At 46.0% G+C, this 25,592-nt stretch overlaps 1 long non-coding RNA gene across 1 annotated transcript in view; it reads left to right on the forward strand.

Moving 5' to 3' along the window:
- The window catches only part of LOC144584072 (uncharacterized), a 109,205-nt gene extending 84,663 nt beyond the window's left edge, over positions 1–24,542 (forward strand). Inside the window, exon 2 of the long non-coding RNA XR_013538104.1 lies at positions 24,336–24,542. This is a non-coding gene — a long non-coding RNA (uncharacterized LOC144584072). The remainder of the gene's footprint in view (positions 1–24,335) is intronic.
- The last annotated feature ends 1,050 nt before the right edge of the window (positions 24,543–25,592 follow it).

A 25,592-nucleotide genomic window follows, 5' to 3' on the forward strand; every position in this document is an offset into this window, starting at 1 on the left:
AATGTGAGATGAATTGACTCAGCAACGGACGCCTGAAGAGAAAGGCCTTTGCCTGCTTGCAGAAGGACAGCCAAGATGGGGCCAGCCTGGCCTCCAGTGGCAGGGAGTTCCACAGTCTGGGAGCAGTGGCTGCAGGAATGTGAGCCCACTAGGCCATCTGGTGGCAAAACAGGGAGGGGAGCTCCAGGACCGTGACTCCTGAGCCTTCTTGGGGCATGTTCTAGGGTCTAGATTAAACCTCCACCATTGGCTGATGGCACATATTCCATATTCCCATCAGCAGACCAAAGAATGAATATGTTTGTTCCACTGGTAATTAGAAACCTTGAAATCAGAGGGCAGGTGGATTTTGAAAAGGGTAAATTCGAGGAAAACACACATTTCGAAAGGCAGGATGGCTCCCGGCAAATATCACGAGCTGTTCTGAGTTTGAGCGTTTTAATAATCACTTCAAAATGTTTTTTCCCCCAATGTAATTTCCCCCCAAGCAGCAGTTTATTGGTTTACTAAGCCATGGCTTATCCAACCTGCCCCCAAAACACCGAGCCTTAAATATTGTAATTAGAGTTTAGCCGAAAAGGGGATGCAGGAGAGGTTATTCGCAAACTTATTTTTCCGGGGGTGGATCAACGACAGTTGGTTTGAGTTTAAATTGGATTGCATTCCTAGGAATCCCTTAATCTGGGCTATTCGGAGGGGGGGGGGTGTTTGCCTTGAGGAAGCTGGCTCAGTGGTAGATGGCTGGGGCTTGCAAGGAGAAGCAAGTTGAGTGACACTGCTTTCCTGTACTGCACCTCCCATTATCCTCTGTTGTTCTTATGGGGCTGTCAAGTCGTCCCCGACTTAACGGCAACCCTACGAATGAGCTATCTCCAAAATCTCCTGCCCTCCACCCCCCTGCTCTTCTCATGCAAACTGAAGCCTGTGGCTTCTTTTAGGGAGTCTGTCCCTCTTGTATTTGGTCCTCCTCTTTTCCTGCTGCCTTCTCCAGCATCCGTTTCTTTTCCGGAGAATCCTGCTTTCTCATGACGTGCCAAAGTAGGATAACTAGCTGAAGTATCTGGGAGATTTCTCAGCTGCCAGTTGAATGAGTTCACTTCTGTTTTAATGGCAAATGTTGCATTCAATTCCCTTCCATCGGACAAACTGGAGAAAAGGTAGTGGTAAAGGAGGTACAACCTCCTTAATTCTTTCCAGAAGTGACTAATAATAAGCTGTTTGCTTTTCTCTGATTCTTGCTATTAGTGAAGCATTATATAATCCAAGCCGGGGACAAACTGTAACTGGGACGATCCATCAAACTTCCAGCAGGGAATCAGGACTTCTGTCCACCAGCCAAACAGAGCCTTCCAAGAGTCTCTGGCACAGATGGGATAAATAGATGAGGTTTATGGACGACCTGGACTGTGATTGACTAACAGCTATTCTACCCCAGTGCCCATGTGACACTGAGTTATGGATGATGGGACAGGGCAGGAAGGGGCCAAGAGGCTGGGAGGGTTTTACAAAAAAAGCGAGCCCTTAGGGGAAGTGGGGGCAAGTCTTAATGAGGCAAGCGATGAAACCAAGACAGCGCATTTGTTAATTAACTACAAAAAGGCTGCTAAGCGATGGATGAGTAGGTGAGACAGATGTTCTCAGCTCCATCTTCAGCTTTGAAGGCTCAGCATCAACACAGTGTTCCCCCCACACACACACTTCTCTCCGAGAGAAGATCTTTGGAAAACAGCTTCATTCTTATCATAAATCAACAGCCGGAGTGAGTGATACGAAATTTGGAAAGGGGCTTTTCGGTCCCCAAATTCCAGATGTCAACAGCTTCTGGTTTCTTGGGATTTGATCCACAGATGTGCAGGCTCTAACTTTCAGATGTTTGGACATCTGGACAGGGTTGTGGGCCCTTTCCCTGTTATTTACCGAAGCTTACAGCTGCCCTGGAGAGGAAGGAACAGCGAAATTCGGCCACAAAATTTTGCTGTTTTCCCCCTCAAGCTTACCAAACACAGGAACCAAGTCTATACACGTGCTGTGTATTCAGGAGCAAGTTATATCTGCAAAGCACAGCTGAGGGACGTCCAACTGCTTTCCTGCCTGTACAGCACAGCCTTTGCTGGTTTTCCAAGAAGGAACGACCTTGGTCTCTTTCAGCAACAACTCAAACCAGAACTGAAAGGAAAGGGCTAATCCAGGCACACTACAATAACGAAGAGATTCTTTCTCTAGACTTTCCAAAGAGGGGGAAAAATCTCCCTTATAAATTCTTTCTTTCCTTGATTTTTGCCCCTGGAGCTTTCTTCCTTTCCTCATTTTTTTGAAGCTAAGAACAAGGAAATTAAAGGCTTCTGTAGTGGAAGACTCAGACATAGAAATGAAAATGACTCAGGAAGCGCTGTAGCGCTAAACTCCTGCCAACAGCGCTGTAGCGCTAAACTCCTGCCAACAGTGAAGCCTGGTACAAAAGAATACAAGCTTTCTCAGGGTGGGGAGGGGTGTCCCAAAAAGGAGGGAAGTCAAACAGAAAAAACACAGATCCGATCAAATTCAGGCTTTTATATTCTGGTGAACTGGGAAAACAGCAAGAAGAAAGAGTGCAAAACCATGTGGATAAGCCCATATTGATTTTAAGTGTGAAGTTTCATGGATGACAGTTCGCTTGGTCCAAGACTCGGTCTTTGCATCTCCGTTCAACTCCAGCCTCAACCATCCACATGGCTTTCACACCAGCTGGAATCCTATCAGTGCTCATTGAGAGGTCCTGCAACTTATCACAGCTAAATGCAGTTAATTGAGAAGGGGCTGGGCCCCTCTTGGTTGCATGCCTGGCTGTGCCACCTGATCATGCACCTGGCACTCACCAATAAGTTTCAGTTTGCCATGGTAAAGTTACACAGTTTGTCTACAAATACTCCTAGGATTCTGGTTCCTAGATTTCAACCTGTAGCCCAGATGTTATTGCAGAGTTTTGAATACGGTAAAATTCCTTGTGCTACACAGTAGAAGTACAGAGACTCACAGAAGAGAAATAGTTTCAAGCTCCCGGATAGTCCACCCCTTTCTCATTAAATGGCAACTGAGTTCTCAGTAATTCACTCTGAGACATTGGTGGGCAAAAGAATAAAAACATTTCATGGCTTACCATTGTGAACAGATCAACAGCAAACAAACAGCAGACGGACTGCTTCCAAGAGACTTACAAGAGAGGGAAAGGAGAACCCTGACCAGAGAGGCGGGGCTCTCTTGGAATTCAGAGTCTGGCAAGAACAATTGGCCAGTGCTGGATAGATTGACAGCCCAGAAGGGTCCCTCCCAGCCAAAGAAATGAAAGGCAGCCTGCGAGGTTGCAAAAATGTCAACAGGTTGGATTCTGTGTGTCTGAAGAAAGGGATGAAAAGTGATGTACCCGTGATGATTAAAAGCGGTGCTAATGGCCTTGAAAGCCAGGATGGACTTTCCCACTCCACAGAAGCTCGGCATGCTGTCTTACAGGGGCTAGAAGATCTCTGTGGATGGTTTTGATGCCATGCGAGGTGTTTAAAGATTCTCCCCGAACCCTGATCAAAGATAACTGCAAAAGATGTTTGTGGGTGGAGGTTCCTCCCTATTTTTGTTGTTGCTCTTGTTCATCACTTGTCTTCTGCTGAGATCAGGGGAGGGCATCCTGTTGGAGGGATCATTTCTCTCCATTTATGAATGGGGTTTTATTTTCTGCCAGGAGAAAACGAGGCCTCTGCGGTGCAGAGAACCAAAGAATGAATAATCTCCCATCACACCAAAGGATAATATTTCATTAAGAACGAAGAGGTTTGTATTATTTGGGTATGGCGTCTTAAACATTAAGGAAAGCAAAGCAAAGGGAGCCGGCCACGGCATTTGTCAGCCAGGCATCTACATAAATCAACGACAGGGCTTTAAAAGGCAACACGAACGTGATCACTCTCCCGTATCCGCGCCTGACGATGCCACAGAAACAGATGCTGCAGGATGACAGGGGAGAAACATTGGAGCGTCTTAAAATATTAATTCATAACTTGGTGGTTGGAAGGGAAGAGAGTGCTGTAACGGTATAAGTGGCAAGTCATAAAAGATTCCCACCCACCCCCATGCAACCGCCCCGAAAACATGTGGGTGCCTTCACTTATGTTGCATTACAAGCATCAGAAATGGGGGAAAGCCTGTTAATAGAGGATGAGTGTTGCAATTTATTTATTCCAAGGAAGCCTTCTGCTTTGGAAAATCGCTTTCATCTCCTGAAAGCTTATCTTAGGGGGAGAGAGAGGAGAGGGTGGGAAAATCCGTCTTGCCTCTGAGGCCATTAACATGGCTTTTAATGATCATATGTACATGACTTTTCATCCGTTTCTTCAGACACACGGAACCTAACATCTGATATTTTTACAACCTCACAGGCTGCCTTTAGTAGGTGTGGTTGGGAGGGACCTTTTTGGGCTGGGGTAACTGCCAATCTGTCCAGCACTGGCCAATGGTTCTTAGGTGCCTCTGAATCCCAGGAGAGCCCCGCCTCTCTTCTGGGTGTTCTCTTTTCCCTCTCTTCAGTCTATTGGAAGCAGCCAGTCTGGTGTTTGTTCGCTGTTGATCTGTTCACAACTGTAAGCAATGGAATGTTTTTAATTTTTTTATCCTTTTCATGGGCTTGTTATTCTGATTCTTTTTGAGTGGGCTTGAACGTGGGGGATGGAGAGCTTGCAGCAGGAGCTGTGGTGTGAACCGGAGATCAAAGAGGGGTTAATCTGTAGGCTTGGTTTGCACTGATGGGAGGAAAAGTCAGCTGCTTGGAACACAAATAGACCTCATCTCAACAAGGTGTGGAAGATGGAAGGGAGGAAGCGCTACTGTTATACAGCCCTCTTCTACACCACTGAGAGCAATGGCTAGTTGTGGTTTTGGTGGCTTGCTATCAAGTCACCTCTGACTTATAGCAACCCTATGAAAGAGTGATCTCCAACGTGTCCTGTCCTCAACAGCCCTGATCAGCTCTTGCAAGCTGAAGCCTGTGGATTCTTTTAGAGAGTCAGTCTATCTGGCATTTGGTCCTCCTCTTTTCCCGCTACCTTCCATCTTTCCCAGCATTATTGTCTTTTCCGTTACTGCCTTCACATGATGTACCCTAAAGTAGGACAGCCTTCATTTCATCATTTTTGACCTCCAAGGATAGTTCAGGCTTGATTTGATCTAAGACCTTCTCGTTTGTCTTTCTGGCAGTTCCGGATATTTACAAAGCTCTCCTCCAGTTTTTTTTTTCCCCTGCCAGCTTTCTTTACTGTCCAGCTTTCACACCCACACAAGAACGTGAACGATCTTGGTCTTGGTGTGCAGTGAGACATCCTTACATTTGAGGATCTTTTCTAATCCCTTCATTGTTCTCCTTGATCTTGGTCGTCTTCTGATTTCTTGTCCACCATCTCCAATTGAATTGATGATTGAACCGTGGTATACAAAACCCTTTCACTGTTTGCGTTTCTTCAGTACCAACATCCTTGTGGTGTAGTCCTTCTGCGGTCCTGGTTTGGTGAATGCTTTGGTGACACACCTCCCTTCTGGTGTGGCTAAATACTTTAGTATTTTTTGTAAGGGATCATTTTGACGCTAAGCGACACTCGAGTAAATAATTAATTTTCAGCGGACGGATCCGCAGGCGCCTTGCCTTCCTTCTGCCTTCCCAGCCCCAACAAACGGTCCGCATCACCTGGTTTGCTGCTCCTCCATGCTCCTAAGATTAATTGCCGCCACTTAATCTCCTCGGAGGGCACTTAGGAATGGCCACATAGTCAAAAGGTTTCCGGCTGTGTGTGTAATTAATGGGACGCGCGCACACACACACCCTCCTTCTGAAGTGATAATTTTGTCACTCACAGGCTGGAGCCGGGAGCCAGCTTTCTAGAAGAGGACGGGCAATCTCACCAGATGTGCTGCCAGGGGTGAAGAACCCCCCAAAAAGCCGGTACCTACTGTGAACCCAGCCTGAAACCCAACCTTTCCAAAGACCGGAATCCATTAAATCATTAGCTGATTCATGGGAATGCTTCCGGCATGCCCTGGCATCCGTCGGGCGAGGGAGAAGCAAAAGGCCCCTCCGCCCTGCCAACACATGGGATGGCTTGGAAAAGTTCCTTTCTGAGCCACATGCCCCCAAATTCCAGTGGCTTGGTAGAGAGTTGCTTTTTGGAAGCTCCGTCACGATGGGCCTGAAACCAAGGAAGTTCATGAGTGTGGCTGTTTTTGCCCTAACAATTTAATTGAGCCTCCATATCCAGGAGCAGTATATCTTAATGCGCCAGATTTGGAGGGGGGCAAACAACAGGGAGTTGGTATATACCACTAAGCGTTCCGGAAATGTGTGATTACCAGAAGCCAGAACGAGCGGGTCTACAGAACTCTTTGGTTTGGTTGAGGAATAAAGTTCTCATCATAGTCCTGGCTGATCTCTCCTTGCAGGTTTTCACCTTTTGATTTGTACGTTTTCCATACTTCTCTATCCCAGCAGCAGCGTCAAGGTTATCAGGGAGCAGTTTGTCCGTCTGAGCAGCTTCCCAGATGGGCCAAACTGGCTGGAGATAAATGGAAGCCTGCAAGGAGGCGGGGGCTGTGTGGAGTTGGGGCATCCGCTCCGGGTTTGGGTCCGAACTTTTGGAGGCGCTCTCCACGGGGCCAAGCTCTCTCCGCCAAACCAGTTTCCATGCCGACACTAGGTTTCGCCAGTCTCCCATCACGGAAGAGCGTTGCTAGCCCGGCAAAATGGCACCGCTGTTTCTAATGCCAGGGTCCCAGACAGGGGTGTTGACATTAAAAAAGGAAGAGACAAACTGTACATTTCAATCCGACCCCTGGCTTACAGGACATATTTCCAGAAATCTGTTTAAAGCACGCACACCCACGAAAGCACTGCCCTTTTAAAAGGGGCTGCAGAGAGATGTCTAGGTTTCCATTTGTCTACAAAATATTCATTTTTCACCTCCGACGACGCAAAGGCGGGGGGGGGGGAAGCAGGCAGTGCATTTTGCTCCTCCAAAGCTGTATCTTCCTCAGGCTGATGAGGCATTTTGTTAAGCAGCGCATGCAAAACGGTGCACCTCTCTGAGAGGAGAAAAATGCGCTTTCGTTGACGGGAGACAAATGTAAGAAAACGTGCATCTGTTTTCCAAAACTAAGTAGGGGGGAGGGGACTTACCTTTCAAATATGCAGAAAGAAATGAATATATTTCTGTGCAGGAAGGTAAAAAGAGGGTTGCGATTCAGTACAGAACTGGGAAAGAATTGGATGGTCTGGAGAGGTCTGGAGAAAACAGCGAAACCGTGTATTTGATAAATATGCGCTTCCCTCCATGCATCTCTGATTTTGCTGCTAATTATATAGAGAGGATTCAATTGAAATGTGGTGCTGGAGGAGAGTTTTGTGGATTCCCCGGATGGCCAGAAAGACAAACCAGTGGGTCCTAGATCAAATCAAGCCTGAACAATCTTCTGGAGGCCATAAAATTGATGAAGCGGAGGCTGTCCTGCTCTGAGTATGTCTTGACAAGGCAGGATTCCCTGCAAAAAAGGCCATAATGCTGGGAAAGATGAAAGGGAGCAGGAAATGAGGAAGATCCAATACGAGATGGACAGACTCCTGAAATGAAGCCTTGGCCTAACGTTTGCAAGAGCTGAGCGGTCCCGAAGACACAACCTTTTGGAGATTGCTTATTCCTACAGTTGCCATAAGTCGAAGGTGACTTGATGGCACATCGCAACCACAATGTACATATAGGTGCGTTGTAAATCTGAGAAATATATGGCTTTTGAAGGCATGTCCCCTTTCTGATCATGGGAGATGGAAAATAGACAAATGGAAACCCATCTAGAGTAATCACCATGTGCTGCAAGTGGAGCCGAGCCCAAATTTCTCAGACAATGTTTTTTCCGGAAAATGCCTGCAATGTGTTTATTTATTTTCCCTGGTTGCCAGATACAGTATAGAGGGTGCAGCTTCAGAATCTGCTTCAAATGCTTTCTACTATGTTTTTTGCCAGCTGCCATTTTAATTCCACATAGGGACAGAGAATGATGCAAGAAAGCTGGGGATAATGCTGAATGGCTGGTAGGTTTTTACCCTTTGCACCACTACCTATACACTGTTGCAGAGCTTTGAACTTTTGGCAAAATTCCTCTAGCTGCACAGCAGGGATTCGCAGACTGGAATAGCTTCTAGGTCCCCAAAGCAGTCTGCTCCTTTTCTCATTAACTGGCACTTCCAGTCTCGATAATTCCCTCTGAGATATTAGTAGGAGAAAGAATAAAAGGTTTTATTACCTGCAGTTGAACAGATCAAACGGCAACATGACAAACATACTGCTTTTTTGGAACAGGCCTGTAGAGAGGGAAAAAAACAACTGAGGAGAGAGGCGGGTCTCTCTTTGAATTCAGAGGCAGGAGGGAATGATTGGTTAATGCTGGATAGATTGACAGTCATCCCAGCCCAGAAAGGTTCCTCCCAGCCTAAACCTACTAAAAACACCATGTGAGGTTGCAAAAGTTCAAGAAAAATAATAAAATGATTGTCTTGCTCTTGCTGGTGGCAAGTACCATCCCTGAGCGGTAGAACGAGGAGGAGAGAAATTATCGAAGAGCCTTCGGACCAAAATCCGAAACTTCACCTGATACCAAGGAACTTGGGGGATTTGTGCTTTCTGTAGAGCAACTTGGCCATTGTCTCAACCAAGTTCTCCATCCCCAAGATGTGGGTCTCAAAGGCAAGGAGACCAGTCTCACGATGAGTGGTGCCAGAGAAGGGGCTCCGTAGGTAGCCCTGAAAACTTTCCAACAACTGGGGTGAACTGGTGGAGGTCTTTCGGGCACCCTTTTCCTTACACCCCACGTTCCTTACCAGTGCCGTCAGTCACGCCTTCTCACTTAATCCCCTCTTTCTGTGCAGTCTTTCAACTAAGAACTCCGCTCAAGCTGGGTGATGATGCGATTCTCTTTCCTCCAGGAGCATCTTCCCATCCCTGTGCCGCCCGAGACACATGATCTCTGCGCCGCGGAGCAAAAGGGCAGTCTGGGCGCGGGGGTCTGTTGTCGCGCACAGTGACATGATGGCCCTGGCAGCCTTGTCAGTCCCGATCGGAGACATCTCCTTCCAGTGCGTCTTGCTGCCGACTTCTTGTCACCTCTGGGGGCCCCGAATGGCATGGCGGGGCCAGGAACGGAGATGGCCTTTGTCAGATCGAGGAAGGCTTCCTAGCAGAGAAGGCGGTCTGGGGCTAAGCGAGGGTGGCCCAGGCGAGGCGAGAGCAAGACTTCCTGTTGGCCACATGCAAGATAGACCCGACGCGTCTTATGAGCTGAGAAAATGGATGCTTTACGAACGATGGTGTTCGAAAATGGGCTGGGGTAAACAAGTAAGGAGGGCTATGTGGCCACACTGTAACTTGGGGGTGGGGTGTATACGAGTCATATCTTCCTCACAAGTTTACTTGGAGGCCGTGCCTCACAGTGGGCAGAGAATTGAACTGGGAACTGGGTTCAAATCTCCAGGAAGCTCAACAGGTCATCGTGTTCCGCCTGTTGCACTTTTTCACCCAGGCCTACCTCATAAGGTTCCTGAGGGGAGAAACTGGGAGGGTGAGAGCCATGGACCTGGGCTTGAGTTCATTGAAATAAATCCTTTGGGATGGGATTTAGGGATTTTCTAGACTACAAATACCATAATTCTCCATACTGAGAGTTTTACTGACCTAGTAGAGACCTAAATGTAGCTCACCTGGGCTAAAGGGCCTTAACTGGAACTTGCTCTGAGCTCGGCCTAGCTCTCTCCAAGCTTCCTGCTCAGAAAGAAAGCTCCCAGAAAGCACTGGGGCAGGAACAGGAAGCTTGAGCAGAGCTAGGCCTAGCTGGGCCTTGTACCCTTTCCAGTTCAGGCTTCTCTCCCAGGTCCTTCACATTTAGGTGTCCGTATCCTGTCCATTATGGTAGGCAAAACTCCCAGAATGGAGAATGATGGGACGGCTAGTCCAGGAAATCCAAACGTCCCATTCCCTAACGCTGGGAGGCCAGCTTGTGCCCTGTGTTCAAAGAAACAATCTTTTTTGAAAAGGAACTTGAGTCATTAGGAGTCATATATAGGGCAATGTGCCTCGGCTCCATGGTTTCCTTTGGTTCCTTCCCAGTGTCTGGATGGGGTTGTTACCAACCTCTAGTGGTCTGCATGAGTGAAGGTTGGGGGGGCGGGGGATACTGATGCCACAGAAGTCCTGAATTTACTCTATGATGGTATCATTCATGCTGTGGAGGAGCTCTCCAACGTGCTGAATCCTAACCCCTAAATTAGGTCCAACTGCTTGGAGAGCCCTTCTAAAGTTCGGGCTCAAACCCGGAGCGGGTTTGCTGTCGCCACCGCCTTTCCCCAAGAAATCAGAGTCTCCACTGCTCTGCACCTGTTTCTTTCGTGTCATTCTTTATTCCTCCAACTTTCTCCTGAAGAGGATCCCGCAGGATTTATGTACCTGCCACTAGGGAACACACGCACACACACCCTGAGCCTTTCTGCCTCCTTCAGTTACAGGTAAAAAGTAGCCACACACAAAAAAATATAAAGTTAGAATCCGGCACCCTCAGGGGCCTGTTTTGAAGTCAGCCTGTCTGTGCCGGTCCTGCAGGGACTCACCTCAGCCGCTAACCTTCATTTCCGTGACACAATCGGCCGGGGTCTCGGTGGCTCCTTGGGAGTTGAGCTGACCTCTGGCGATGACCCCATGGATGAATAAAACATGGAATGGATAAAACATCTCTTTGAGAACCTCGGGTTTCCACTCACTGAACCCAAGATCTCGCTAGACCTTTGGCATTCCTCTCTAGGGGCTTCCGCCATCTCCCCCAGCGTGGAAGCACGAACCCTCTCGGGACCATCCAGCCATGTCACAAGCAAGTTCCTCCAGCTTGAAACAAAAGTCGAGATTTTTCTTTCATATTTCTAAGGGGTGCTTCTTTTTTTTTTTTTTAAAGATCTTTCTGGAGGAACTTGCTTTCAAAGTCGTTTCCTTAGAAGCTGTCCCGATGGGGCTTCTTAATTTAGGGCACAAAGGAACAGAAATGACTTTTGAAGCCCAAGGAGCTTTTTACGGTCTGTTTTTTTGCAAAGCTTTGAAGTCGGCTGTATTTTTAGCAACAAAGCAGAAGGTGCAGCCTGGAGGAAGAGGCCTGGACAAGCCAATCTGGGGTTCAGGATGAACGATGAGATGGATCGCGCAGGAGGATCTGAGTTAAAGACATCTCAGGATAGCTGACCATTGCCCGTGAGGGTTTTTATCTTCATTTTGGTATTTTACAACACGGGCTTGTGGACTTTCATGCAAGACTGCATTTTTAAAAGGCAAGGCAGACGTGAAGAATTTCTCGGGCTGAGAGGACGGCCGATAAAGAAGAACTAAAGTGAATGACTCAAGACGAAGAAACCATAAAATACAGAAAGGAGGGATTCTTTGGCTACAGGCTGAGAAAGAAAAAAAAAGGTTCTAGATCACCCCAACTGCAGAAAGAGGTACAGGCAGAACTCTTGCGAAGAGGAACCTGAGAGGCCTATGGAAATGTAATGCAGTGTAGTTGTTTAGAGCAACAATTTCCAAAATCAGAATAGAAGAAAGGAGGGAGGGAGGGAGGAAGGAGATTTTGATCATCATACCCTGTCTGGAATGCAAACTGAGATTCTGACTTGCAGTAGCCCAGAAAGCGGCCTCACCAAGGTTTACTCCTGAGAAGGCAAGAATAGAATTGAGTTGTGCTTTGGAACCTGCAGAGTTGTTGGGATTACTCATAAACAGGCATGTGGTTTGCATGTTTGGTAGCGGAGGTGTTCCTATTTCTCTGGCCCCGCCCACTTCACAGCAGCCCTGCCCCCTGCTCTTGGCCACACCCACTTGCCTTCAGCCCCACCCACCTCCGCCCTTAATCCTGACCAATCCCGGAACATCGCCTTCAAAATGGAGCCTTTCCAAAGTGGAATTCACTCTCTGGGCCAAAGTGGTCGTTTGCCCCACTATATAGACTTCCCTGGCAATAAATCCCATTGAATTTATTTATAAGTGGAGGCACCAAAGCCTGAATCATTAATGAAATAGGAAGTCTATCCTGAATAATTAAGTTTTTAGTCTCTATCATGGTCGCACACAATGGGCAGAGCAACCTAAAGCAATTAGCTAGGGTGCTCTCAGCTTTCAGGCTGTTTGCTTAACAAATTATTCCACTTAGCCCTCATCCTCAAATCGATTTAAAGTGTTACTGTTCATGGCACTTACTCTTTATTAAAACCTCTGGATCATGCCTTCGGTTCTCCCAAAATAGGACAATCTTCCTCTAGCTAACAACCCCCTCTGGAAAATAAAACACAAACAAACATGAATTGAACCGCATGCAATTAACATTAAATGAAGATTAAAAGCAGCAGCAAAAATTATAAGGACAACCTCGGAACCAGAGTTTCTAAAGAACCAGCACATCTGCAAGAGGTGGGCTCCACAGGAACCGACAGGGTTTGATAAGCTTGTGACTTCCAACGGATGAAGGTTTGGAGTCCGCAAATTAAACTTTTGGAGAGTAATTATATTGGAGGCAAAAATGATGAAGCTGAGTCTGTGTCCTACTTTGAGCACCTGATGAGAAGGGAAAAAAAGCAAACATTGTCTGGACAAGACAACAATGTTGGGAAAGGTGGAGAGCAGCAGGAAAAGAGGAAGACCCAATAGGAGATGGACGGACTCTCTAAAGGAAGCCATAGCTTTTGAGTTTCTAAGAGCAGAGCGAGGCTGTTGAGGAAAGGAGAGTTTGGAGATCACTCATTCAGAGGGCCATAAGCCGTAAGTCAGAAGCGACTTGACAGCACATAACAACAATAAGAGCAACAGAAAATATCATTTTTTTAATGTGTACAAGACACCCCTATGTATAAGGCACCCCCCCTTTTCTAACCCAAAATTAAGAAATCTAAGTGGGGCTTAGCAAATGTAGGGTAAAAAGGATCAATGTGCTGCAGGATGGCTCTGATCCCTGCTTTCTCCCTTTGTGCTAAGCCTTGCGGGGCTTAGCAAAAAGGAGGGGGAAAGGGATCAAAGCAATTCAATGACTGCACAATCATTTTGATCCCTTTCCCCTTTATACAGCCACATGATTGCTTTGATCCTTCCTCTCTCCTTTTGCTAAGCCCCATGGGACTTAGCAAGGAGAGGGGAAAGCAGGGATCAAAGTCCCGCAGGAACACTTTGATCCCTGCTTTCCCCTCCACTTGTTTTTTTTTTCTCCTCAGCTTCTGTGTATAAGACGACCCTCAATTTTTAGTCTAAAGATTTTAGACAAAAGTATAGTCTTATACATGGAAAAATACGGTAGTTCAGGGTGGGTGGACAGATGAGGATGGTTTTGATGTGGCGATTAGAGTAGCTCGGGCTAGAACTTGGAAGTTCCCAGTTCTAGACTCCAACTGTGCCATAAAAACTCACAGAGAGGGAGAAGGGGGAAAGGAAAACCCTAACCTCCTCCATGCCTTCTGAAATCCATGCTGTTTAATTGGCATAACCTTCAATCTGCTGAAAAACTCCTTTACTAGCTCCTGCTTGCCAGAAATCTGCCTGCGAGTGTAAGATATATTCTGGGCTTCAGAAACAGACTGACAACAAGCAAAAAGATGATATGATAACCAGGGCTTGACAGTCTTTCTCTCCAGTGGAAGTTGTCCAAGCGAAGGAGCCTGTCACTCAGAAACACTTGGGCAGGAGTCCCTTTCTCCGTCACAGCCAATTAGCTGGGAATTTATGTGGAAAGGGAAGTTTTGATCTTGTAATAAAGCCTGCTGCCTACTTCCCCCAAGGGCTTCTCAGCAGCCCAGGCAGGCGGCTCCGATGGCAGCGGGGCAGGGAATCCGTCCTGGGTTTTCAAAGGGCTGGACTTGTTTGGTGAGCAGGGTGCAGGACCTTGGAGAGCTCCAGTAAAGTTCAGGCCGAAAGCAGAGCGGTGGCCTAAGGTTGGAACCGTCAGCTTGCGCAGGTTCCCAGATAGGGCGTGCTGAAACCTTTGCTGGGTGTCAACATCGGCAAGGGAGCGACATGACTCTTTGCTCCAGAGTCCAATGGGGCATGGAACTCTCTCGTTTTGCTTGTCTGTTTCACGGAGATGAACGGTGGTGTCGTTAAACCGGGAGGTTGCAGGACCCAAGCATGGAAAGATGATTATACCATTTGCCATTCCTCTGAGCTTCTCTGTTCTCTCTTTGACTAGCTGCTGCGCTCACCATTTCAAGGTGATGTGGGACAGCTTTCTCTAGCAGTAAGGTATTGATGTGTGATATCCCTAATTCAATGCTGAATGCAGTGGGCGCCATGGTCTTTGATGGACATTAAAGGTCCATTAATTTTACAAAAAACCTGCTCTTAGTCAACATGCAATCTGCTAGAACAGACCCTTAATATGAATTAGTATATCTGCTAGCATTTTTAATCTTTCTTTTGGGTGTCTAGCCATGAAGTCCATCTCTTCTCCCTCCCACTACCACTAATTTGTTTGTTTCTAACAAAGTCTGACACAGCTGGATGTCACTGAGGGCGAAGGAGAACAACCAATAAGGAATCGTAGTGTGCCTTCATAACACTAGATAGCTAATGAGAATTGGCTTTTTGTTGAGTCGCTATGGTCAAATTATGGCGATTCCTTTACATTGGGTGAGCCCAGCTAATCAGGGATCCTAATGGACAGGGCAATAATTAGCCCCTCCGGTGTAAATGAAATGGTAGAAATTGCAGAAGCACATTGACCCTGGTGAACAAGCCATTTGTCTCCTGTGTCATATGCCAGTTGCATGGTTGAGCCACAGAGGATCACAAGTGGTGACGCATCGCATTAACTAATTGGCCACTGTACTTATCTCAGGACAAGTAATAAAGAGGTGTTGCCTTAACCTGTGCAATCTTATCAACTTTTGTCTATAGGAGGATGCTTCTAAGGGCCGTGACGCCAATGGGCTGAGAGGATACAGTCTGGCATGTATATAAATAAATTCTGAAATATCAGTGAATGGTCAGGCGCTTGTTAACACTACCGGAAACATCCTCCTGAATTCTTGTACCTTTTTAGCGCCAAGTGCATTTCTGAATGGGAGAAATAGTCATCAGGAAAGCATAGCTGCTCTACTGAAGCCAAATGTTGCTACCCTGGACAAATGTTGATGCCAGAAAGCCATTAGCGCCAGAACGTTTGTTCCATCTTGCTTGGGTTTTTTGTGTGTGTCTGTATTTATGACTCACCCGCTCTTGCAATTACGAGGTGCATTAAATGCGCTGACTAACAAATCTAGAAAGGGCCATGTTGCAGTTTTAGCATAAATGAAGCCATTCAAATCAATCGCTCAGCGCCATTTGGAAGAGTCGCCGGAAGGGCGCTTGCTGGTGGACCAGTTCTTTTTTTTAGAAGAAGAATTGACAGGGAGGCTAACAGAGTTGAAGAAAGGGGTGGAATAGCTCTGTGAGATCATAGAATAACTAAGTTGGAAGGGGGCCTACAAGACCATTGAGTCCCACACCCTCCTTAAGGCAGGAATCCCTATCAAAGCTGATCTGACAGAGGGTTCTCCAATTTTCTCTTGAAGGCCTCCAGGGTTGGAGCACTGCTCACCACCTCCCGAGGTCATGGGCTCCGTTGTCATACTGCTCTAACAGTTAAGAGGTTTTCCTTTCCACCAATCCTCCCACATTGGCTTCGTCTTTCCTTCTACTCCTCTCTTTTTCTCCTGCTGATCTTGGCCTCTCTTCACCTTCGTGGGGAAAGGGGTCCACACTCAGAAACAGTGTGGTTTCGCTACAAACACACCCACTTGCCATGCAGATCCAGTTTGAATGCGCTCTGTTGCTTTTAAATGTGTTTTTACTATTGATTTGATTTGCAATTTTTAATCCAACACAGGTTCGGTTCCTTTAAAATATTTGTCTACCTCTTGTTTTCATCTTTTAAATTTGGTCCTCTTAAAGATGTGAGCCCCCTTCGGTCCTTTTTTAAAGGAGAAAGGTGGGACTGCATAAAGATAGATAGATAGATAGATAGATAGATAGATAGATAGATAGATAGATAGATAGATAGATAGATAGATAGATAGATAGATAGATAGATAGATAGATAGATAGATAGATAGATAGATAGATAGATAGATAGATAGATAGATAGATAGATAGATAGATAGATAGATAAAATGTTATTCTCACATTCAAACACCCGAGGGGGTCACACCTCAAGACATCTCAAGGGAGAGCTTCCTGCGATATAAAGATATACAGATCAGGAGCTATTTTTAAACTTCATGAGGGCTTATGTCCTATGCACAGTTTTTCCAAGCAGTATCATTTTGGCCTAGGATTCTCAGAGCTTCCATCATCTAACCTGGGCTCTTGGTGGCTGCCTCCCCACCGCCCCCACCGCTTTGTAGGACTCCTGGACTTTCAGAACATCTTCACGGGAGGCAGAAATCCATCGGGCAGATTTTTTTTCTCAACCCCATCTGTGCATTCAGCAACAACACCAGCCCTTGAACATCTGTGTTTCCGCAGGGTCTCCAGTTGAGATACTGATGAACTCAAGGAGGGGGAGTCTAGTCCGCCTTCCTCTCCCTTAAGCATCCATCTTGGGTTAGCTTACAGGCTGACAGAGTTCATATCGGCTCTGGAACAGAGATTTTGAAGGCTTCCAGAGTCTTTGCACAGAGACGTGCATCATAGCCTGTCTAAGCAAATGATTGTCATGCGCCATCAAGTAAATTCTGACTTACAGCAAACCCTTAATAAACAAATGCCTTTCAAGGTTTTCTAGGTATGTAGGAAACCCTACATACATAGGAAAACCTCGGAAAGCGATGACAAAGCTTGACAGAATCTTAAAAAGCAGAGACATCCCCTTGCCAACAAAAGTACACATAGTCAAAATTATGGTTTTGCAAGTAGCAATGTATGGGAGTGAGAGCTGGATCATATAGAGGGCTGACCAACGAAGAATACATGCTTTTGAATTGTGGTGCTGGAGGAGGCTCTTGAGAGTCCCCTGGCCTGCAAGGAGAACAAACCTATGCGTTCTGAAGGGAATCAACCCTGAGTGCTCACTGGAAGGACAGATCTTGAAGCTGAGGCTCCAGTACTTTGGCCATCTCATGAGAAGAGGAGACTCCCTGGAAAAAACCCTGATGTTGGGAAAGAGTGAAGGCAAGATGAGAAGGGGACGACAGAGGACGAGATGGTTGGACAGTATCATTGAAGCAACCAACATGAATTTAACCAAACTCTCCAGGAGGCAGTGGAAGACAGGAGGGGCTGGCGTGCTCTGGTCCATGGGAACACGAAGAGTCGGACATGACTAAACAACTAAACAACAAGAGAAGAACTTTACTGTTCCCTTCTTCCGTGGGTGCCCTGTGACTGTACAGCTTGCCCAAGGCCACACAGGCTGGCTTTGCTTGCCGGAGGCATGGGAGGGAGGGGGAATTGAACACTCGACTTCTGGCTCTATACCCAGATTCCTAAACCACTGAGCTATCCAGCCAGCTGCATAGGAAACCCAGTGATCAACATGGCCATATCCCCTCTTTTAGGAGAAACGTCCTTAGCCGAGAGCGCTGAAACCTTGAAAACTGGACACCTTGGAGTTTAGGCAGCCGAGACCATTTGGAAAGGTGTTACCGGCGGGGAGGCGAGGTATCCTTATTTTCCCAGCCTCCTCCGGGGCAGAGAAAGCAAGACTTAAGTTGTTGGCAGGAGAACGGGCAGTTTCTCGGATTGCTCTCTGCACAATAACAAAAAAAAAAAAAGTCTAATGTGACGATAGATCATCATGGCATTATGCAAAGTGCCATTTGCATAATCGTTATGCAAATCAGGGATAGATAACCAGCTTGAGCCAGACTGGAGTTGCTTTCAAGTATCTCCGTCTGTCCAAGGCAGCATTTGACTCTTGCAGTTCAGTGGCTCCAGAGAGGGTGATTAACAGACACCTATACACCTTGATCTCTTTGCTCAGAATTCCTTGGGGGGGGGGAAGGATGCGTATAAATAGGGCTGGGCAAAAACAATCCCCCTTCATTTGCCATTTGCCCGCCCTCTGCCACTTCCTCTCCACCCGTTCCAGGAGGGATGTAAATCTTCACTCATTTTTTGCTCCCGTCAGCAAGAATATGAAGGGCAAAGTGTTTTCACTCCATGCAATGGAATTGGGGTGGATGGGTGGGTTTTGTGCTTTGCCTCTTGGCATATTTTTGGGGCCCACCAAAATTCAGCCAACCTGTTTTTTTTTAAGCAAAATAAGATTATTTGTGCAAAATGCAATTTTGTGCAAAATGCAAAAAAAAAAAAAAAAGACAAGTTTCTCTTTTGTTCATGCTCTTGTCATGGATGGGGGGAACATGCTGGTATTTTTGGTGTCGTGTTCGTTAAAATAATCTTGAGTCACTAACATATTTTTCTGTGCAAAGGCTTCCGCCTTCAGGAGCCAGCTTAGGCTATGCTCCATGTTATTGTCTCAGGCATTGAAGGACGATAGTTTCTCCACCCCAGACCCATAGCATTTAGCACTTTTCAAAAAAAGGATTTAAGAGCCACCTGCTTTAGATACTTCTAAGTGACTGGGAGTATCGTTGCAGAGATTCGAATTTTTGGTGAAATCCCTTTAGCTGTGCAGCAGAAGTGCTGGGTTTCACAGAGCAGAATAGCTTTTGCATTCCCCAAATTAGTTCACCTCCCTTTCTCATTAACGGGCACTTTCAGTCTCAATAATTCCGAGACAGTAGTAGGAAGAATAAGAAAGCACAGTTACTTTCAGTTGAACAGATGGAACAGCAAACTGGCAAACATGACTGCTTTCAACAACAGACTTCAACAGACTCTAGAGAGGGAAAGAGACGCAGAGCAGAGAGGTGGGACTCTCTTCGGATTCGGAGGCAGGGAAGGAACAATTGGTTAGTGCTGGATAGATTGACAGTCGCCCAAGTCCAGAAAGGTCCCTGTTAGCCAAACCTACTAAAGGCAGCATATGCAAGATTGCAAAAACCCCAACAAGAATCTGAGTTTTATAGTTCAAAAAAAGAAGAAGCAATTTTAATAAAAACTGAGTTCAGGGTCACCTGGAAATGTAGCCTGAGTCAAGCATGACCTGCATGTAAGATCCCTTGGAGAAGCTAGAAAGCATGAATTATGAACAGCACAAGTCTTTGAAGGTCACTACCGCTGACATAACAGGGCGTATCATCATTATATTTTCATGGCAGAGGAAAGAAAAGAGACCCATCTTTAACTGTTCTGTAAATCTGTCACAACACCTTTCTCCTTTTTATTGCTCATCCACCTAAGTCTTTCCAAAGGAAGATGAACTATGTGGTGCAAAAAAAAAAAAAAAATTACCTTTCTCTCATCCTTTTTTTCTCCAGTGGAACCAAATCTGTGCACGTGGTTCTGTTTATCACCACTTTATCCAGCCAACGACCTTGTGGGGTAGGCCAGACTGGGAAACAGAGAGCAGCAGGCCCAAGATCACCCATGAAGGGTTGTGGCCCAGTGAATGCTGCGATGTGAATGAAACCCCAGCCCTCCCTCCTTCCTTCTTTTTAATAATGACGATGATGTGTTTCTAGGTAGAGAATACTCAGAAGTGTATTACCACTCCCTTCCTCTGGAGGGAGCCCTGGGACTGTGCAGCTTGCCCAAGGCCACCCAGGCTGGCTCTTCTCCCAGGAGGCACTGTGGGGATTCGAACTCCCAACTTCTGGCTCCACAGCGTTAACTCATTAAGCTCTTAAAAACAGGGCTGCTTGGTTTCATTTTGTTCATTAAATTATGCATTTCGTTGCATTTTTAGAACAGTTTCAAACTGTTTTTACCCACCAGTTTTTAAGATTCTTCTCCATTTATTCTTTTACATGTTCTAATAATTTTTTTCTTTGCTTTTAATATTGTAAGCCACCTTGGGGGTCTCCTTCCTATTCCTGTATTTTGTGGGGATAGACCCAGTACGGAGAGACACGGAAATTTTTGAATTTCACCTGTCCCGTGGGCTACGTTTGCTGCTATATCAGACTACAGATTTGAGTTCTGAGTTTGGGGAATAAGATGTTTCCTGTTTCCCCTTGGTTTTCACGAAAACCGGAAGAGAGAAGATGGGGGGGGGGGTGGAGAGCACATTGCTGCTGACCAAGCCAGAAAAATTGTGATTTTCCTCAAACCCTTTGGTTGATATACAAACGCACAGCCCATTGATTCAGATTATTAAAGATACTGAGGAAAGAGGGAGAGGAATTTGCATTTTCCTTATTAGTATCCTCATAAGAGACGTAAAGCAAAAAAAAAAGTGTGTGTGTGAATGAATAACAATTAATTTCCGTGCTCAACACTGGGTGCTGGTCCTCACCTCTAAAGCCTTACACAGCTTAGCACCTTGAACCTGTCTCAATGTCTCTCCTACAAAGCAGTAACCCATCGCACCCGCCCTTTGCAGTCCAGGATGTTAAAAACGAGGGAAGCCAGAAGACTGAACATCTGGAATTGGGGCTTTCTCGGATATGGCCCGACACCTCTGAAATAAACATCTGGCAGAGGTTCACCAAGCAGCTTCTCTCCCTGCCTTTAAGCAGTTACTAAAAACAGAACTGTTTAAGTGGCTTTTTATTAGTTATCGTCTAAGCGATGGCCAAAGTCCAATGGTTTCCTTATCTAAAGATAGGTTAGCTAGTCAGTGCTTTTATCAACTGACTGACTTATTCTTAATTTGTATTTATATATTGCTTGTTATATCTTTGTTTATATCTGTCTTTGTTTCTATCCTTTCTTGTAAACCGCCCGGAGAGTGTGTTGCGCTATGGAGCCGTGCATAAGTTAAAAATAGTATATAAATACTAAATAAATAGATCTTATGATCCAGGGCATAGGTGGGAAACCTGTGACCCACCCCAGCTTTTGGGACTATGGGTCCCATCAGCATAGCCACTGGGGAGGGGATGATGGGAAGCTGGATCCTCATTGCTTTGAATAATTTCTGCCTCCTGAACAAGCAGGTTTTGTGACCCCAGCAGCGAGCTCAAACAATACACCAGGTTCACACCCACACACACCCTGAAAGGGTGTCATTTTGGTGAATTACAAATAGGGAGTTAGCTGGATTTTCAAACTGGGTTTCGGATGCAGGACTCAGAAGTTACCCAACCATTCAAGACTTCACCTCTTGCTTGCATCCTGCCGTAGTGGTGTCCTTTGAAATTCAGCATTTCCTTGCTCCCACACAGAGAATGTAACGCTCAGGGTCCTTCTCTCTCCCCCCACCCTTTCTCTGCTATAGAGCCACAATGCAGAAGAAGTTAATGGTCTAAATAAAATGTTTTTATTTATAGTCAACCTTCCAAGTTTATTTATAGAATCGTAGAATAATGGAATTGGAGGCCATCTAAGGCCATCAAATCCAACCTTTGCTCAATGCAGGAATCCAAATCAAAGCAGATCTGACAGGTGGCTGTTTAATTTTCTCCAGTATTGGAGTGCACACCACCTCCCAAGGTCCATGGGTTCCGTTGTCATACTGCTCTAACAGTTAAGAAGTTTTTCATGACATTCAGCCTAGATCTGGCTTCTTGTAGCTTGAGCCCATTGCTGTGTCTCCTGTACTCTGGGATGGTCAAGAAGAGATCCTGCCTCTCCTCTGAACGACAACCTTTCAAGTCTTTGAAAAGTGCTGTCCTCTCTCCCCTCTGTCTTCTTTTCTCAAGGCAAAACATTCGCAGTTCTTCCACCCTTTCCTCCTAGGGCTTGCTCTCCAGTCCGCTGATCATCCTGGCCGCCCTCTTCTGAACTTCTTCCAATTTGTCAGCATCCTTCTTCAAGTGCGGTGTCTAGAACTGGACCCAGGACTCTTAGATGAGGCCTAATAGAGGTGTGCTAATACCTCACTGGATTTGGAGACTAGACTTCTATTCATGCAGCCTGAAATAGCATTGGGGGGGGGGGGGGTTTAGCCACATCATATTGTTGGCGCATATTCAGCTTGCAATCCACAACAATTCCAAGATCCTTCTTTCTCTTAGTATTACTGAAGCAAATAGCCCCCATCTTGTAACTGAGCCTTTGATTCCCCCCCCAGGTGTAGGAATACAAATCAAAGGACATCTGCCAGCTGGCTGCCTAGGTTTCTCTTAAATGCCTCCAGTGTTGGAGCGCTCGCCTTCCGAGGTCGTAGGTTCCATTGCTTTATAATCTGCTGCAGAATTATTCCTGGGATTGATGTCAGGCTGACCGGTCTGTAATTCTCCGGTTCCTTCTTTTTGCCCTTTCTGAAGATGGGGGCAGTGTTAGCTCTCCTCCAATCATCCAGCACTTCGCTCATCCTCCATGATTTCAAGAAAATAGATAGTGGTTCTGAGATCTCTTCCACCTGTTCCTCCAACATCCTTCCATGCAGTTCATCTGGCCCCCGGGGATCTGAACTCATTTAAAGTAGTAAAGTATCCTTGATTATTTGTTTATCACTCTCAAGCTGGAATCCCCTCCTCCCCTCCCTTCACATTTGCCCGGAGAAGCATAGACTGTCTTTTGGGAGAACGTGGTCACTTTCTGCCTTTCTGTCATCTTCTGCCTTTTCTTTGGCATCTGTTACAATTTTCTCATCCCTATGGAGTAGCTGAACTCTTTGGGGATTCAGCTACTCCACGAGCCACTGTTTCTTTCCTCTGTCTTTTGCTAGGCACGTACCTGAAGATTCTTTTTATTTGCTTTTAGCATCTCTTGCTAACCTTAGCTCATTCTCGGCTTTTGCTTTCCTAACACCCTCCCTGCAGTTCTTTGCTACTCGTCTCTACTTTTCCTTCGAGGTCCAGCCTTCCTTCTGCTTCCTATAAATGTCATTTTTTTCCCTTTTTCCTTTTCAGGTCCTTTCTGAGCTTTTTGTGAAGCCATGTTGGTCGTTTTTGCCATTTTCCATCTTTTTTTTTCTCCTGGTTGCGATGGTTTGCAGTTGTGCCTTTAGCGTTTCCTTTTTGAGAAACTCCCACCCATCTTGGACTCCTTTTCCTGTTAGGATTCCTTGCCACGGTACTTTGCCTATCGTTCTTCTGAGTTTATTAAAACAGGCTTTCCTAAAGTCCAGTGAATACATGCAGCTCCGCTTTTGTTTCACTTGAAACCCTGAACTCAAGGAGAACATGGTCGCTTTTGACCAGAGTTCCTCTTGCTGCCACTCCTTCCACCAAGCCATCTCTGTTGGTTAGGACTGACTCCAGGATAAGTACTTCTCTGATTTCTTCCTCCACTTTTCATAGGAGAAAATTATTAGCCACACAAGCCAGGAATTTCATGGAAGGTCCATATTTGGCAGAACTTGTCTCCCAATGATGTGCATCAAATCTAATCTGATTTAATGCAACCCTTTCTAGGGCTTTCCATGTAAAGAGTACAACTTGGAAGTGGTTTACCATTCCCTTCCTCTAGGGGGCACCCTGGGTCTATGCAGCTTGCCCAAGGCTACACAGGCTGGCTCAACTTGCAGGCAGCCCAGGGAGGAATCGAACTCCCAACCTCTGGCTCCACAGCCAGGGACCTAAGCCACTGAGCCATCCAGCCAGCTTCCATTTTTAAAAAATCAAACAAAAAAAAAATATCCAACAGGTTTCCCCTTGCCCAGAACAGCTGAATTGATTGAATTTTTGAATAGTTATTTTTAAAAAGCTAGAAGAGGCAGGAATGAAATAAGCTAAGCCCCCTTCACGGTAAACGTTTATGCCGGTTTAAAATACCACTTTCTCTCCACAGCTGGTTTGAAGCTCAGATGTGATCCGTGGCAGTCAATCAGATGGAATGATGGGGGAGGAAATTGGCATATTTAAAATGAGTGTGTGTGTGAGAGAGAGAGAGAGAGACAGAGGGAGGGAGAATGATTGGGACGGTGGAAATCTCAGAATGAATAAGCATGCATGTGTGTTTTAAAAAACCCTGATTTTTCCTATCGGAATGGATTTCAGCAGGCTTTTTCATTCATACTTCTGTTGGTGTCGAATTCTCCCTTACCAAAAAATACAGAGCATTGATGACGTCCCACAGAGACGTGGTTTGCACCCCCATTTTGTAGACATGTGTGTAGAAAAACCTGGTATTTTATTTTATTTTATTTCTACATGCCTTTCTCCTGCAAAGGGACCCTCCTTAAAAACAGAAGCTTCAAAGTGAAAAACAGTAAATAATTCAAACAGCAAAGAAGAATTATTGGCATTGCATTTAAAAATGTTAGGTAAAAGCATGACGAAAAACAGATGGAGAAGCAAGAAAATATAATCCATCCCATTTATTGTCTTTTAGATGGCCAGTCCCTAAGGGGAAAGCCAACCTGAAGAGAAAGGTTTTCGCCTCGCTGTGGAAGGAGAGACAAGATGAAGTCAGCCTGGCCTCCAGTGGGAGGGAGTTCCAAAGTCTGTGAGCAGCGACAGACTCTTTTTTGACAATCCTGCATTCGACCATCCTAAGCCTGGTGAGTTTGTGGTCTTCTTTATCCACCTCTCACACGTCATCAGAGGAACAGGGTGGGGTGGTGAGTAGGGTGCCGGGCTGGGAATCCAGAAGACCTGGGTTCAAATCCCTGCTCAAACTGGGGAGTGGCAAGTTTAAACCCCTCCTTAGACATCTCCGAAGCAATGTGACGGCACAGAACAGCCCCCCTAAGTGTTCCTCTCCCTAGGTGGACGATTCGGGGGCTTACAAAGACCACCCAAACTCAGATACCGGTTTACCTTCTCTGCCTAAAAGATAACAGCTTTTTTGTTCTGGTGTTAAACTCAAAACCGCTATATTATTCCCCCTCCCCAGCTCTGTCTCTTTTGTAATTTGGTAGAAGCTTTTTGCCCTATAATGCTTCTCGTGCCTCCTGGAACATCTCGGTTCGTGTTGAAAATAGTTGTTCCGGGCCTCAGGACACGCAAATTGCCAGCCGTATTAGACCGTCAAGTCTCACGCACCCTTCTAAAAGCTATTAGCCGTCCTTCCAGATGGCCACGTTATCAGGTGTTTTGGAACCACCAGGGACTCTATGATGGTTTTTTCCCCCCTCTCTCCCATTATTGGATAACAGTGGGGTGGTGAGATAAAGCTGCTGCTCTGTTTCCATGTTCGGGATGTTAATAAAAGAAAGAAAAAAAGCTCAGAATTATGACTTGCAGAAAGAAGGCCAATTAGCACGCTCTGGGCAAACTGATGTTCATTACTGCATGTGTGATAAAGGATGGAGGAAATGTTCTTTTAAATCCCCTGTTGCTGCTCAGGCAGCCCACATTTATTACAAAAATAAATAGGTGGGTGGGGAAGATTCACACGCCTCTGAAATGGCTCCAAGGAGACATTAGAGCAGCCAGGTGCAACGAGGGAGCGAGGGCCAGGAAGGCTTTCTCTTCAGCTGTGCTGATGGAGAAGCCGCTGTGTTGATTTTCCACTCACTTAGCCTGGGGGTTCCCAAATTGGGGTCTCCAGGACCTTCTTGGACTACAACTCCCAGAAATCCTAGCCAGTACAGCTGGTGGTGAAGGCTTCTGGGAGTTTTGGTCTAAAAACATCCGGGGATCCCAA

The sequence above is a fragment of the Pogona vitticeps genome, chromosome 7 (genome assembly GCF_051106095.1).
Source record: "Pogona vitticeps strain Pit_001003342236 chromosome 7, PviZW2.1, whole genome shotgun sequence".
Lineage (NCBI taxonomy): Eukaryota > Metazoa > Chordata > Lepidosauria > Squamata > Agamidae > Pogona > Pogona vitticeps.